General features: G+C 40.7%; 1 pseudogene; it reads right to left on the reverse strand.

Moving 5' to 3' along the window:
- Positions 1-7,611: 7,611 nt before the first annotated feature.
- Positions 7,612-16,663, reverse strand: LOC140500460 (ferritin heavy chain-like; annotated as a pseudogene).
- Between the last annotated feature and the right edge of the window lie 24 nt (positions 16,664-16,687).

The following is a 16,687-nucleotide window of genomic DNA, read 5'->3' on the forward strand; positions in this document are numbered from 1 at the left end:
ATCTATGTCTTATCTCTATCTTTACCTATGGAGGTATATCAGGTTATGTATATTCATATCCATATTTATATCTGAGTCCCTATCTATATCCCTGTCTACTCTGTACATGTTCCTTTTTCCATATCCATAACTATATCACATCTCTATCTGTATCTATGTTCATATCTATGTCCATATCTGTATCTGCATCTATCTGTATTATATTTCTACGTGTATCTACATCCATGTCCATATATTCATATCCGTATGCATATCTAATTTGTATCTGAAGTGTATATCTATATTCATGTCCTTATCTATATCTACACATATATGCACACATTAACATATATACATACACAAATATGCATGTCTCCTACATGTATGTGCATATTTTCTCTCCATTGACTTAAATTCTTAACCCTAATTCAAGGACAACACAAGAGATTTTGAAGTAATGATAAAAATTTTCCCAACTAATGCGTTATTCTTCAGTTAGATATTTGATCATAATATCCCCTTCCCCTCACACTGTAGGCCCACATAGCCTTTTTAAAAGCAGCAGTGAAAGTCATGTATTATATCATGTTTCTTTTCTCTCATTCACATAAATATTCAGTTGCTAAACTCAGCTCACTCTGTCAGGTGGGGTTCTCCCAGGAGAGAGTATCAGAAATGATCCCATTTCATTCCTAAGAAATATCCTAAAATGACATGAGCGGAGGTTGCTTTTATTTAAAAATCTGTATTAAGTTCTCAGTTACGAACCAAGAAGGGATATTTATTGAAACATATAATGTTTTCATCCTAACTTGTATAAAGCAGTCTTTGTGTTCCTGTGTATGCATCTTTAAAGAGTTTACCTGACTAAAGATTTTTTTCCCTTTCCGCATATTAATTGATGAGTATAAATACTTCTCTCTATCCATTTCTGGCAAAAGGGGGAGAAAACAACCAAAATCACTGTGCTTTTTTAGTTTCCTTTGTAAAAGAGATCTTTACTTCTTTTCTGATAAAACTACTTTTCTATTAAATGAGGGGAACTAGGTGGCACCTGGTCTGGAGTCAAGATTATTTAAGTTCAAACCTGGCCCCTGGCACTTTACTGGTGTGTCCTGGGCAAGTCACAGTAAAATGAAAATAATAGTACCTATCTCCTACAGTTGTTGTGAGGATCCAAGCAAATATCAGTTAAGAGATTAGCACAGTGTCTAACACATAGTGGTGCTTAATCCAAAGTGTGAGGAAATGAAAAGGATGATTTCTCACACACACTCACAAAAATATTTTCTAGAATTCATTAGAGGTAGATAAATTCATTGCCAAGTACTGAAGGAAAGAATACCATATGTGCGTATGTATGCATACATATATTGAAATGCTTTAATATTTCTATTATTTTATTCAGAAAAATCTTGTATTAGTATAAGGTATATGTATATGAATATATTACAAAAATGTTACTCATTATTTGACTATTCATTATTTGAGGCTTCAAAGTCATGAGGCTGCATTTTGTTTCAGCCTGGGTTTGCTTGATGGTAGCTGATTAGGCAATGCCCAGTGAGAAAACTTCTACCAGTCAGAGGATCAGCAATTATCTTGCAATTTATGGTCATAGAATATTGCCCAGAGGATTGAAAGGTGAAGTTAACTGTCTAGTGCGTTTTACTGGCAGAATCTGAACTCAGATTTTCTTGCTCCTGAGACCAGTCTGTTATACTGCCTCCCCTGGAAGTTCCTGAAGGAAGCCACAATTGTAACATGAATATATACCCATGAATTCAACACTTTAAATATTAGATGCCTCCATTCCTACTTAACGCTAACATATTTCCAAGACCATCCTCTTTTGTCTTTGTCTCATCTGGGACCCTGGACAAGTCATTTTTGCCTGAATTACCTTAACTGTGAAATGGGGATGATAATAGCAGTTATCTCCCGCAGTTGGGGGAATCACATGAAGTCATTGTCAATTGGTCATAAAGTTCTTAGCCTTGTGCCTGGCACATCGTGAATTGCTACATAAGTGGGACTTATAGTTATCATCACTATTGTTATATTTCTACATACAGGAAAAGAACCAAGCCCCACCATGAGACTGTTGCAAGCTTCAGGGAGTTTCCTATCTGCCATTAGCACTTATGCCACTAGGGGTCAGCAGTGGGTCTAATGCCAGAAAGACCCTCAGACCTAGAGGCACATACCCTGAACTGAAAGCACTTTGAGTCCCGTTCTTATCTGTAGGAGACCAAGGGCTAACCCTCAAATTTCATCCCAGTAAAGTTGGCTTCAAATGTGTCCAGTTTGTGTATGGTCAGTTTGTCATTTCTTTGTAGTCCCCTCTAACTTACTATAAGAGCCATCCATTTAGGATTTGTTTCTAATAAGTGGGGAAGAGTCCCTGAATGCCAGTTCAGCTGTTTTTCTCTTTTAAGTAAACGAGTGCTTTTCACCACTACCATGTGATGGCACACTTTGATAATGAAATGGAGGCTCTTTGGAGTAATATATTTATCTCCTCCACAGTCACTCATCCTTGAGTCCCACCTCCTGAAGCACCTTTTCACATGTAACACGGTCAGAAGCACCTTCTCCTTCATGCAGAGAAACACTGATGAATAAGCAGAGATTCCTGAGTATTCTCCAGAAAAACTCTCAAATTTTCCATCTCACTCCTGCAAGTATTTCAACAACACAATTTTGTGATGCTCCATTGTCAGGAACTATACAAAATCAAAAACTAATCACCTGAGCATTTAAGTTAACCTTCTAAGTTTCTCCACCTCAGTTCTCTGACAATGTGCTTTTGGTTCAGTGACATAGAGTAACAGACTCAAAAGTCCCTGGGACAAGGCAGGTTGACCCCTGAAAGTGACCCTTGCTTCCCTTAATGAACTTCTCAAAATATTGTGTTGACAGGCTGATTGTCATGAGCAGTTATTGTCAAGCGAGCATCAGAGAATTTCAGAGTTGAAAAGAAATCCAGTGACCGCTTAATTCAAACGACATACTTGATAAAGGATGAGCATTGCAACTTAACTATCAGCCTCTGGTTCAAGACCTTCAATAAGACCTTCCACTACTCCCAGTGGCAGCCATTCCACTTCTGGAGAGCTCTAAATGCTTGAGCATTTTGCTTTAGATCAACCTCAAATTTAGGCTTAATGTATACATTATTCCCAGATCTGCCCTTGGGGTCAAACAGGACAAATCTAATTTCTCTTCCATAGGTTGGGCCTCTCAAGTACTTAGAGTTATTCTGTTACTCCTTGGTCCTATCTTGCCAGGAGAAACAATGTAACCACTTGTTCAACCAATCTCAAGCTGGCCTGTGCTCCAAGCTCTTTATTATGGAAATTAACCATGTCTCGATACTTTCCTGCCCATCAACGTCCTTCCGAAATTTGGGGCTCAGAACCAACGCTAGAGTGTAATTCGGCTTTGACCACAGGACAATCACCTCCTTATTCCAGAAGCTTTAACTCTCCTAACATTACAAGTTCACTAATACTCTCAGATCTTTTTCCAGGGAAACTGCTGATTATATAGGACCTCAAAACTTTATTTCTCACACACAAGTGTTAGACTTACAATGTTTAATCTTATTAGATTTAGCACAATATTCGAAGTCATTCAAGATCTTTTCCATTCTTTTTTTCTTTTAAAAAAAATCAAAATAGTACTTGTTCTTCTCCAGGCCTTCCTTTGCTAAACAGTCTTGTGAATATCACCAGGAGAGGGTCATCAATCTCACCGAGCACTTCCATCTGTGCCCAGGGATGTCATTTTCTTAGGCTCCATGACTGGAATTCATCAAGGACATCTCTGATCTCCTCACTTAATTTGCTAATGAAATAAATTTATATGAATTCATGAATATATAGTATATATTTTCTGAAAGGCCTCTATTTCATTGAATATATATTCTCCCCCTTGAAATAGTATACTCCGTTTTGCTGGGTAGGTGAGTTTGAAGCCTAGAGTTCCTTTGACCTCTGGAATATCTTATTCCAGTATTGTGGAAATACAATCAGGACAACACAAGATCTGGCAGGTTGCACATTATATCATCTCTGCTAACTCTTCTGTTTTCCTGTTTGTATTTCCACAATACACAAATTATTTCTTCTTACAGCTTGCAGTATTTTTCCCTTGATCTGGGAAGTCTGAAATTTGACTACAATATTCCTAGGAGTTTTTCTTTTGGAATCTCATTCACAAGGTGATGTGAAGATTCTTTCAATATCTATTTTACCCTCTGGCTCTAGAATACCAGGGCAGTTCTCCTTGATAATTTCTTGAAAGATGGTGTCTAAGTTCTTTTTCTCATCATGGCTTTCAGGCACTCTAAAAAATTTCAGATTGTCTCTCCTGGATGTATTTTATAGGTTGTTTGTTTTTCCAGTGAGATATTTCACATTGTTTTCTACTTTTTCATTCTTTTGATTTTATTTTACAATTTCATGACATTTTATAAAGTCATTAGCTTCCATCTGCTCCATTCTAATTTTTAAGGAATTATTTTCGTGAGGGAGCTTTTGGACCTCCTTTTCCACATGGCCAACACTGGTTTTTCAGGCAGTCTTCTCTTCATTTGTTTTTTGGATGTCTTTTGACATTTGAGTGTTTTAAGGTGTTATTTTCTTCAGTATTTTTTGGGTGGGGTTTCTTTTAGGAAGCTATTGACTCATTTTACATGATTTTCTTACATCATGATCATTTCGCTTCCCAATTCTTCCTCTACTTCTCTTACTTGATTTTCAAAATCCTTTCTGAGGTCATCCAGGACCTTTGACCAATTCCTATTTTTCTTGCAGGCTTTGGAAGTAGGAGTTTTGACGTTGTCATCTTCTGGTTGTGTGTTTGATCTTCCTTGTTACAGAGTGAGACTCTGTCCTTCTTGGTTTTATTACTGCATCACTCCAGTTATAAGGTTCACTTTTTTGCTGACTTTATAGGCTTATTCCTTTTACATGTTTATTCCCTTTCTACCTTCTACTGACTGATGCTGCTACTACTACTATTGCTATTACTACTACTACTACCACTACTACTAATACTACTCTTATTACTACTACTACTACTACTATTACTACCACCACCACTACCACTACTACTACTACTACTACTACTACTACTACTACTACTACTACTACTACTACAGCTAGTATTAATATAGAGCACTAAGATTTGCATGCACTTTATATATGTTAAATCAATCGATCCTTTCTACATCTCTGTAAGGTAGGAGCTATTATTTTGCTTTTTCAGATGAGGAAATAGGGACAAAGAAAGTTTAACTGACTTGATGATGGGCAGGTCATCAATCATTTGCTGGGGCAGGATTTTTACTCAGGTCCTACTGACTCCAAATCTAGTACCCTATCCACTGTATTCCCTCATCCCATCCTTCATAGGTTTTCTTTCTTACAGATTTACTTCATTTACAACTCTTCACTCCATGTTCTCTATTTCCTTTACGGTTTGATTCACTTTACTTTTTGACCTCTTAAAAACTTGATAGGCCTACCAAACTCTTTTCTCTGAGTTGTCTAAGCAGCAGATAGGCAGACTTATCTAATTTTTCTCTTTCTTCTATCCTTACCAATATGTTTCATTTTCCTTTTCTTATTTGCTATAACTTCTGCATTTTCTTGAGTTTTCTTCCTCCCTTCCAAGATTTTTTTCTGGATTCTTCTTCATCTAGAGGTCTCATAAAATGGAGTCCACTTCTTCTTCCATCAGCTCAAGTCAGTCTTCAATTGTTCCTCAAATTTTCCTAAATTTCTCTTCCCCAAATCCAGTCTCTGGCCTTCTTCACTCATTCATCTAAAGTCTTCTCTATCCTTTTATTCATTTTTTTTCATTTTCTAGTCTTTTCTGATGTGCCCCTCTCAGGATCATGGTGTTGTTGTGATCACGATATTACAGACTGTTGGGTGGAAAGGTTGTTTGCCATCACCACTTGCTGCACCTAGAGTAACTCCTCAGTCATGCTCTCTAAAGAATGCTGCTGCTCCTAAATCTAGAATTGTCAAGGTGATTCTGTTTCAATTAGCAGACCTTTCATGTGACCTGGGATTTTTACTTCTCCTGGAAGGATTCAATGTATTTTCTTGCCATCTTCTGATTGCGGTAAAGGGTAGAATAACTCCCTAGCATTCTCATTAGTAGCAATGATTGTAGGTGATGGAATGCATACATCCCCAAATGTTTAATAAAGTTTAACTAATACTATTTTTATTTACTGATATGTCTCAGCTTGCATTTGACATTCTCCTCCAAATGTCTGCACCATGACTTGGTCAACCACATCTTCCTCCTAGTGACTGGATACCTGCAATGCAAATCAGCAGTCCAGCCCCAGCACTGGCCCTCTTTACAGAAGACAGGATCTGCAAAGCACAGGGAGCCCAATATTTAAATGAAATGGACAATATTATACGAACAACTTTCATGTTGACACACAGTAAAACAACTATTATAATGAAGAATATTAGTATGAAAAAAGTATTCACACCATTTTGACTATGGACTAGATCTTTCCACACATTCCTATCAATTGTGAAATAAAATCCCAGAGAAAAAACCTCACCATGAAATGCCACTTAGCAGCTCACAAGATCTTCTACTTGATTGAGGGTTCAAATCTACTGAAATTTATTCTAATGAACCCCCAGACCCTTTGAGTTTCTTCCTGAAAAGATTAAGCCATGTTTACTATTGAATAATATCTGCAAACGATTTTGAAAATTTCAAAGGTACATGTAAATGTAACTTTATTCAACACAAGTAGGGTAAGGGAGGGACAGCATGTGAGGTAGTTTTTATAATCATTTGTATAACATTGCACTGTAGAGGTGAAAATGGATCATTTCTTTCAAAGAGAAAAACAAGGTATGAAGATATTAACACCAAATCAGGTTTCAATGCCCATAAGTCAACCAAGCTAGGACTCCAGAACTTCCCTCATATCCCCCTCACATATCTCCCTTATCCCTTCTAACTTTCCTGCTACTCTCATCACCAACCTTGCCCACCTCCCCCATGGACTGAAAGTTGTTTGTGAGTCTAGCTGAGACCTAGGCCCCAGCTCTAGGGGAGCTCATGGTGGGGTCAATAACTCACCCATCTGATGACCACCAAGGGTGTCCCACGTAGATGTCTGACGCACCTCAGATACACTGAGAGGGCAGAGGCGACTGTCACAACCACTCCCAACTGGAATGACTAAGGTCTTCCTGGACAAAAGGAAGGCTGTCCCAAACCAGGTGGGGAAACCTCCAGAAACCAAATCAGTCCTGCTGCTTGAGTGCTAAAGGCCTGGTCCCAACAGGAGAGGAGGGGGCTCTCAAAGGCCACAAACCCCTCCCCCTGCTGGGAGGTGACTGGCCATGCCTTCTTCTTTCCCTGTAAATGGTGTGGTTGTCCTCCTCCTCCTCTTCCTTCTCCTCCTGTCTTCCTGCTTTTACTCCTCCATGTCCTCCTCTCCCTCATCTTTCTCTCCTCACCATATTCCTCTTCTTCTTCTCCCTTTTCTCCTCCACTTTTGCATCCTTTCCTCCTCTTTGCATTTTCTCCTATCTCCTTCCTTTCCTTTTCTTTTGCCTTCTTTTCCTTATCTTCTTCTTTCTTGACTTTTTGTGCCTCTTCCTTTTTTCGTTTCGGTCTCTTCCTTTTTTCTTTTCTCCTTTCTCTTCCCCATGAGTCTTGAGTAATAGCATGGAGCCTAGCACAGGTAAACAAGAACTTTGTTTTATCCATGTCTGTATTGAGATGTCCCCATTCCCCATCAGCAACACTCAACTCCCCACCTAGTCACGTGGATAAAAAAATGCTTACCTGAGTAGTCGTATTCCAGTGCAGTTGAATGGATGAGAATGGGTATTACCAAAGTTAGGACTAAGTGATACATACCCTCTAGCCCCAGTATAAGTGACTGGCCTCTAGCCAACAGTCTCTGCTCATTTGTGAACCTGTTCACAAAATATCAAAACATAACTGGAGGGAGCAGACAGATTAATCCAGACTGGAAAACTCAGGGCTCTGGATTAAGAAGCTCTCCTCTACAGGACATTGGTCAGCAGGACCCCTGTTAATATACCCTGAGACTAATTAAAAAAGCCATTGATTCCTTCTTCTCCACCTTCCTTCAAGCCTTTGAACCCTAGAGATAGGACTCAGGTTAAGAAAGGGAGCAGCTCAGGGATTAAAGCCTGATGAAAGCCACACAACATGGCCCCATTCTTCCTTCATTTTACCAGTCCAGAACTGGCTGCATCTGATATCAGTTGTTAGTTGGGATGGCCTTCAGGTAATAGCCTCTACTGACAGCAGCAAATGACTGGAGAGCAGGTGACTCATTGTTCAGTCACTGTTTTCTTATCAAAGACCCCCTAAATTTTCCTGTAAACTCTAAAGGAAACTAGGACTTCACAAACCAGCCATATAGCACAAATTTCATCCTTTCTAAAGGAACCAATGCAGGGTTTCTTTAAGCAGTTGGTTTCTCTAGTACACTCTGTTTGCTCCCAAAGATTTTAATTTAGAATTCTTCATGAACTGAAAGCAAGGGTAAAGTATTTCTGAATGATGTTAGTATGACAAATAAGCTAATTAGAAAAGAGGAATTAATTTAAGAAATTTCTTTATATGGACAGAAAATAATTCACCATTTACATAGGGCTTAAAAGTTTGAAAGCTCACTCTACATGTTGTCTCACTTGATGTTCATAAGAGCCCTGGGAGGTAGGTGCAATTATTGTCCCTGTTTTACACACAAGGAAACTGAAGTGAAGTGATTTGTCCAGGGTAGCCCAGCTAGTAAATGTCAAGTAGGATTTGAACTCAGGTTTTCCTGACTCTAGGCTCAGCACCCTTACCTGCTGGACCATAGCTACCATGCTTTCATTTCCAAAAGCAGAGCTCTGAATTTTCACAATATCCTCAGAGGGTATTTATCCTCTTTCTTCCCTTTTCCTTCCCCTTCTCCCTGCCTCTGACCTAGCCTTACCATACCAATATTTTGCAGGCCTATGTCCCATTCACTGCCTTCCCTCTTCCCCTAAGGGACAACCAGAACCAGAGAAACTCAGCTAAGGTCCAAGTGTAAATGTATTCACCCCTTCCCCAGACATGCTTGCATGTGACCAGGGTCTTCCAGAAACAAAATCCACTTACCTTACAAAAGAAATTGTAGAGTTTTCAGGTCCATGCAAAGAAAATATTTTCTAATAACGAGGACTGTGGAAAATGCAATGGGATTCCTCAGGTCTTCATAGAGGATCTTCAACATAGTGGCGATCTTCAAACGTTCGAGATTACTATTGACTGGCAGTATTGGTTGGTTTTTCGGTTTTTTTTTCATCAGTGTCAGGTCAGTTTATTGGGATGTAAATTGTAGTAATTTTTTGGTACAGATTATGATCAGATAACCAAAATATGTATGCACTGAAAGGCAGTAGGAGCCATGCCAACCGTTCCCAGAGGTGGGGAAGCCAGGTGTGACTTAGCTCTCCTAGTCACTGTCTCCAAGGGTGTGGTTGTCAAAAAGATATTCTGTCAGGCCAGAATTGGGGGCCCCCATTTCACCCAGGTTGGTAACATGATCTCCTAGTTGTATGATGGACTTTAACTGTTCATCCAGGTAGTGAGTTTCAATAAAATCTCATAAATGGGGGCATTCTTGTCATTTGCCAGCTTGTGTAGTTCCAGTAACTACTGACTAACATTTTTTTTCCAAAGGCAGAGCACACACACTCCATTGCATGTAGCCCATTTTCCCATTGTTCTGGGATGGTTTCTTGACGTCTTGCAGGAAGATGCTGTCGTTGGACTTGTTCTGGAGTTTCATCAGCTTCTCAGCGTGCTCCCTCTCCTCCTGGAACTGGTGGAGGAAGTACTTGGCAAAGTTCTTCAACGCTGCATCATCACCTTCGAAGTAGTAAGACATGGACATATAGACGTAGGAGGCGTAGAGCTCCAGGTTGATCTGGCCGTTGATGGCGGCCTCCGTGTCCTCGTGGTAAGTATGCTGTACCTGAGAGGGGGTCGATGTTGTCATGATGGAGGTGGAGGCTGGGCAGTGACTGGGGCTGAGGTTGGGGCTGCGGTGGAGGGAGAACAGGCGGGTGGCCAGGTGTGTCTGACAGGTGGCTGGTGCGTGAATGGAGGACAGACCAAGTGCTGATTAGTGGAGATGAAGGTGGAGAGGTCGGGAAGGGCGGCTCTGGCCAGGAATCAAGCAGTGAGTTCGATTCAAGCGCTGTTTTAGTGGGGAACCACAGCGATTCCCCTTCCCTGCGCTTCTCACCAATTGAGGGCATTGTTCAAAAGTCTCTTTGTTGATGAGTTACATGAATTAGTTCGCAGGAATTTGGGTTTTCCTTCCAATATTGATTGTGACACCCGAAAAATAACAGGTTGAAATCGTTTAGCTGGCAGAGAGGAGCATGGATTTTGAGTTCAGCTGTCTTTCAAGATCCCTTAAACCTCTCAGGATACTGGCAGCCATGGATTCTGGCGTAAGTCCGTTCTGGGTTTTAACGCTTTGGAAAAGGCTTAGTACGTTCTTCATATGACATAATACCTGTTCTGGACAAAACAGACTACTTAGGAAACTACATCAAAACTCAGTTGTTAGTCTGTTAGCACAACAGCTAGCCCTGCAAGATGTCATTGCTGCAGTCGATATGAAAACAAATCTTGTATGTATAGATGTATTTACTTGCAAGGAGCCTCTCTGGAATCTGTTTCCACTTGGAGCAGGAGGATGCTTTTGCAAGAGGGAGTCTTTTTTTTTTTTTTTTTATAATGAAGTTCTTGAAAGCAGGGATTTTTAAAAGGGTGCTCTTGGGAGAAGGAGGTTTTTTTCTTTTACTTCGTTTTGTTTTTTTAAGAATCCTAAAAGCAAATATTTTAATTGAACTTTTGGCTTAGGGAAAGGGAGAAAAGAGAGAAAATGGGCAAGAAATGCTTTGAAGATGCTAGAGTAAAAAGGTAGTTGACTGTGAGTTTGCCTATAAAAGGGAACCTGGGAAGACTGACGAATAGGAACTTCAGGCTACCTTTCACTGAGAAATCTCTTCTTGCCTTCTTTGCGTTCTGGGGCACACTGCCAATGTCAACTGCCTGGAGGGGCCTGGAGAGACTACTGGCAGCCTTGTTGCCCCCAGCATCAGGAGAGTGTGGGGGATTATACTCAGGGATTTTTTGTTTCTTTTCATTTTCTGTCTTGTTCTGGTCCCTGGCATTGATCAACGAGTGTGAGTAGCCTATGGCAACCTCCTCTGTGGAAACGCCATCCAGGGTTTTCACTTCTTGGGCTGTGGTGGAAGACTTGGGCAATTCACTTTAGGTTGGAGCCAGTCCCCAGTTGATGGTGCTGTCATCTGCAGCCACGATAATACAGCTCTTCCCACAAGCAAAGCTTCTAATGGTCCAGCCACAGAGGTCCTGTAACAGCTTTGGGATACATGGTGGACACCCGAGAAGTGTTGGTAGCACCCCAGAAAAACTGGCCACCCACTTCACCGAAGGTGAAGGAGCAGATGTAGCTAGCGTAGATTTGCCTGACCCCCTGGCCTTTGAAATCAAAGTGCTTCACCAGTTGAGGGACCATCACATCCTTCTGCTCTGTGTGGCCCAGCTGGCCATCCCCTCCAAATCCCTAAGCGAAAACACGTTTCTGAGAGTCTACACCCAGCATGTGATTGGTGCCATAGGCAACATCTCAGACAACGACATTGGGGACTGGCAAAATTTGTCCACCTTTTGTCTTTTCAATGAAGATGGCAACTCGGCAGAGGACCAGCTCATAGTCATATTCTGTCCTCTGAGGCCAGGCAATGAATTACCTGTCAGAATTGTATCCCAGCTGAGTATATTCAGGGCACCCAAAGGAGTAGAGGTTTCCTTTCCAGTACATTATGATGCTGAATTCAATCTCGCAATTCACTTTGGTTTTTGGCTGGGCATTGTACATTATTTAGAGAGGGCTGGGGATCACATTGGTGTGGTTGCCAAGGCCAAGTTTCCCCATCTTATTCTCTCCAAATGCATACATGAAGCCAGTAAAGCCAGAGTGTGGTTCCTCCCACAGCCAACAGACAAGATCACTTCCTTGCTGAGGACTTCCATAACTTTAGGGGCTTCCATTATCTTGGTATCATCCTGTCAAATTCTCATTTCAACCCCAGCTCCATAGCTTTCCTTCCGAAGTGAGGAGGATACTGCAAGTGGCACAGGGGTCAGAGACATTCATCCCCACATAGACCCCTGACAGACAGCCGTTTCTGTGGGACACCCACAAGTTCTGCCCCAGATTGCTGTAAGCAGTTTTCTGTTTAGTCTCTTCCTTCTGACCAATGAGGTCCAAGTTGGTTGTTCCCAAAATCAAAAGCTACCCTCTGCACTTAGGGCCTGGGTTGGGGTTGGGAATAATGGGGAGAGGAAAAGGGCCTGGGTCCCCCGCCTCTGCCCCACACTCATGATCCTCTCCTTGGTGTGCTCTGGCTCCATGATGACCACGAAGGAGTTTTACAAGGATGCTGGGGATTCTTGGAGGAGGAGATTAAAGCAGGGGAAGAAATGACATGGCACTTGACATCCCAGCAGAGGCCTCTTGGACTTCAGGATTCTGTGGCCTGTCAGAATCCTCCTTCCTTCTTGCTGAGGCCAGGAGAATAACACCCAGGCAGCGGAACTGACTCAGTTCCCAGAGGTCCCCGATGCCTGAGGCCCCTGACTTGAGACATGGTTGTACCACCTTCCTTCTGTCCAGGAACACCCCGCCACCCTAGTTGGGAGTAGTGGAGACAGAAGCCCCAATCCCTCTGTGTATCTGAGGTGATCAACAAAGGTGAGTCAGACAGCAAGGTGAGCCCCCTTTAGTGGTCAGCAGAGGAGGAAGTTACTACCCTTCCATGTTCCCCTGAAGCTGAGGGTTGAGACGGGGCTAGACTCATCACCTTCAGTACCTACAGACTGAGAGAAGGTTTGGTGTTTTCCCTTGGGATGTGAGCACTGAAACGGTTCAGTGTAAATGTGTTTTCCTGAATTTACCTTAGTACCTAACTCTTTCAATACCTAGATTACTTCTATATCTATCTATATATGTATATATCCCTATCTATTTGTAATCTATATATATCTCCATATCTATATTTTTACATCTATATTCATATAAATTTCTATATCTGTGTATATGTATATTCCTATCTAATCTGCTTATGTTTCTCTTTCCATATCTATCTGATCTGTGTCTATACCTATATCTATGTGTATCTATATCTATATTCATATACATATCTATGTCCTGATCTAATCTGCTTATGTTTTTATTTCTATATCTATTCAATCAGTGTCTGTACCTATATCAATCTGTATCTATATCTATATTCCTGTCCATATCTATATTGAATCTGTATCTGTATCTATTTTCATATCTATATCAGTGTATCTATATTCATATCCACATCTATATCTGGGTCCCTATCTATATGCCTGTCTAATCTGTATATGTTTCCGTTTCCACATATATATCCAATTTGTCCCTGTACCTATACCTATCTTTATCTAATCTATATTCATGTCCATTATCAATATCCTATCTGTATCTATGTCTGTATCTATATCCATATCTATATCTGTATCCCTCTATTTCCACACATAAACACCTAAACATATACACGTACACAAACATGCATGTCTGTACATGTATGTGTACATGCATATTTTCTCTCCATGGATTTAAATTCTCGATCCCAATTAAAGGAGAAGATAAGAGATTCTGAAGCAATAACAAAAGTTTCCCCAGTTAGTGTGTTATTCTTCAATGAGATATTTGGTCAAAATGTTCTCTTCCCCCACACTCTAGGCCCACCTATACTTTTAAAAAGCTGTGGTGAAAAGCATATGTTATATCCTATTTCTTTTGTCTCACATAAATTTTGATTTGCTAAACACAGCTCACTGAGATAGAGGAGGCCTTCTGGCCAAAGAAATAATCAGCAAAGATTCCTTTTCTTTCCCAAGAAAACGCCTAAAATGGCTTGGAGGAGGGGAGGTTGCTTCCATTTTAAAATTTGAATCCATTTCTCAGTAAGCCCAGAAGGGATATTTATTAAAACATATAATTTTGTCATCCTAACTTGTATAAAGCAGTGTTTGTGCTCCTGTGTATGTATCTTTAGTCAAAGAGGTTTCCTTATGAAAGATTTTTTTTTTCTTTTCCCATCTTTATTGATGAATTTAAGAGTGAAATTTTCTCCCCCCCCATTTCTAGCAAAAGGGGGAGAAAATAAGAGATCTTTCCTTCTTATTTCTTTAAACTACCTTCCTATTAAATGAGGGCAACTAGGTGGCAGCTGATCTGGAGTCAAGACAGAGTTCAAACCTGTCCTCAGGCACTTTCCTTGTGTGTGCTGGGCAAGGCACAGTAAATGAAAATAATAAAACCTATCTCCTACAGTTGTGGTGGGGATCAAAGGAAATACTGGTTAAGAAATTAGCACAGTGTCTAGCACATAGTGGTGCTTAATCCAAAGTGTGGGGAAATGAAAATGATGGTTTCTCACACACACACACAAACGTATTTACTAGAAGTCATTAGAGGTAGATAAATTCATTGCCAAGTACTAATCCAATGAATTTCACATGTGTGCATATGTAGACATACGTATATTAAATGCCTTAAAGTTCCTATTGTTTTAATCAGAAAAATCTTGTATTGGAATAAGGTACAAATATATGAATACATAAGAATAAGTGTTTCTCATCATTTGAGTATTTATTATATTAGTTCTCAAAGTTATGAGGCTGCATTTTGTTTGAGTATGGATTTCTTTCATGGTAGCTGATTAGGGACCACACAGTGAGAAAATTTCAGCCAATCAGGAGCTCAGCAATTACCCAGCAATTTATGGTCATAGAATATTGCCCAGAAAATTGGAAGGTGAAGCTAGCAGTCTAGTGTGTTTTACTGGCAGAATCTGAACTCAGATTTTCTTGCTCCAGAGACCATTGTGCTATACTGCCTCCCCTGGAAGTTCCTGAGGGAAGTCAAAGTTTTCCCATGAATATGTATTCATAAATTTACTTAAAGAATTAGTTGCCTCCCTTCGTACTTAACACTAACATATTTCCAAGACCATCCTGTCTTGTCTTTGATCCTGGACAAGTAATTCTTCCTTTATTGCCTTAACTGTTTAATGGGGCTGATAATAGCAGCTACTCCCCCAGGTGTGGGAATCACGTGAAGTAATTGTAAACTGCTCCTGAAGTGCCCAGCATTGTGCCTGGCACAGAGTGAATTGCTACATAAATGGGAGTTATTATTATCCTCACTATTGTTATTCTTTCTCCTTTTGTGTATGGTGTATGGTTGGTTTTGTCATTGCTTGAAGTCCCCTCTGACTTACTAAAAGAGCCATCCATGTAGCATTTGCTGCTAATAAGTGGGGAAGAGTCCCTGAATGCCAATTCCACTGCTTTTCTATTTTAAGTAAACTAGTGCTTTTCACCACTACCATGTGATGGCACACATTGATAATGAAATGGCGCCTCTTTGGGGCAATACATTTGTCTCCTCCACAGTCACTCATCTTTGAGTCCCACCTCCTGAAGCACCTTTTCACATGTAACATAGTCAGAAGCACCTTCTCCCTCATGCAGAAAAGCCCTGATGAACTAAGCAGAGATTCCCGTGTATTCTCCAGAAAAGCTCTCTAATTGTCCATCTCACTCCTGCAAGCATTCCAACAACACAATTTTGTGAAGCTCCATTTTCAGACATTATACAAGATCAAAAACTAGTCCCTGAGCATTTAGATTAACCTCCTACATTTCTCCACCTCAGTTCTCTGTCAATATGGCTTTACTTCAATGACATATACTAACAGACTCAAAGTTCCTGGGTAATGTAGGTTGACCCCAGACCGTGACCATCTCTCTCCTTAATTTACTTCTCAAAATATTGTGTTGACAGGCTCATTGGCATGAACAGGTATTGTCAAGGGAGCATCGTCGAATTTCGTAGGTGAAAGGAAACCCAGTGACCCCTTAATTGAAACTACGGAAAAATGGATGACTGGCTTTAACGGAACTCAGAGGAGACGCCAAAAGTGGGGTGTGTGGCTATGGGGATGGAGAGACAGGCAGGGGGAGGAGGGAGGAAGAGGGGAGAGGAAAAAGAAAGGGAGGACTGCATATTTGGTAGTACAGGACTGCAATGTTCAGGGTGTGTGCTTTCCCTGAAGACACAAATATTTCAAGGGAAAGGCATTAAATTAAATCACATGGTAAGAAAAGTCACACTTGTCCCCCCCCCCACCAATAAAACCAGGGCATGTTCTCTCATAAATAGATACACCATGAGTGGGAAGAGGAGGGATGTGTAAGGATTCCACCTAAAGGGCAAACGTGTAGGGAAAGTGTGGGGCTGGATTCCATGTGGAGGGGCAGCTCACCCTTGTGATGTTCCAGCAAAACTGATGTCTTCTCAATGTCCCTGTTTCTGCTCAGGATGGGGTCTGTTGGATACATTGTTGCACAAGTTCTCCATTGATCTTGCTATGGCTGCTAGTCATTTTCTCTGAGTTGGGTCTTGATCTGATGGCTATATACTGTGTATGTGTGCATACACACATACATATCCATATTCACACACCACACACATATACATATTTACATATATATGTGATTATGT

This window comes from Notamacropus eugenii, chromosome 4 (assembly GCF_028372415.1).
Source record: "Notamacropus eugenii isolate mMacEug1 chromosome 4, mMacEug1.pri_v2, whole genome shotgun sequence".
NCBI classification, from domain to species: Eukaryota; Metazoa; Chordata; class Mammalia; order Diprotodontia; family Macropodidae; genus Notamacropus; species Notamacropus eugenii.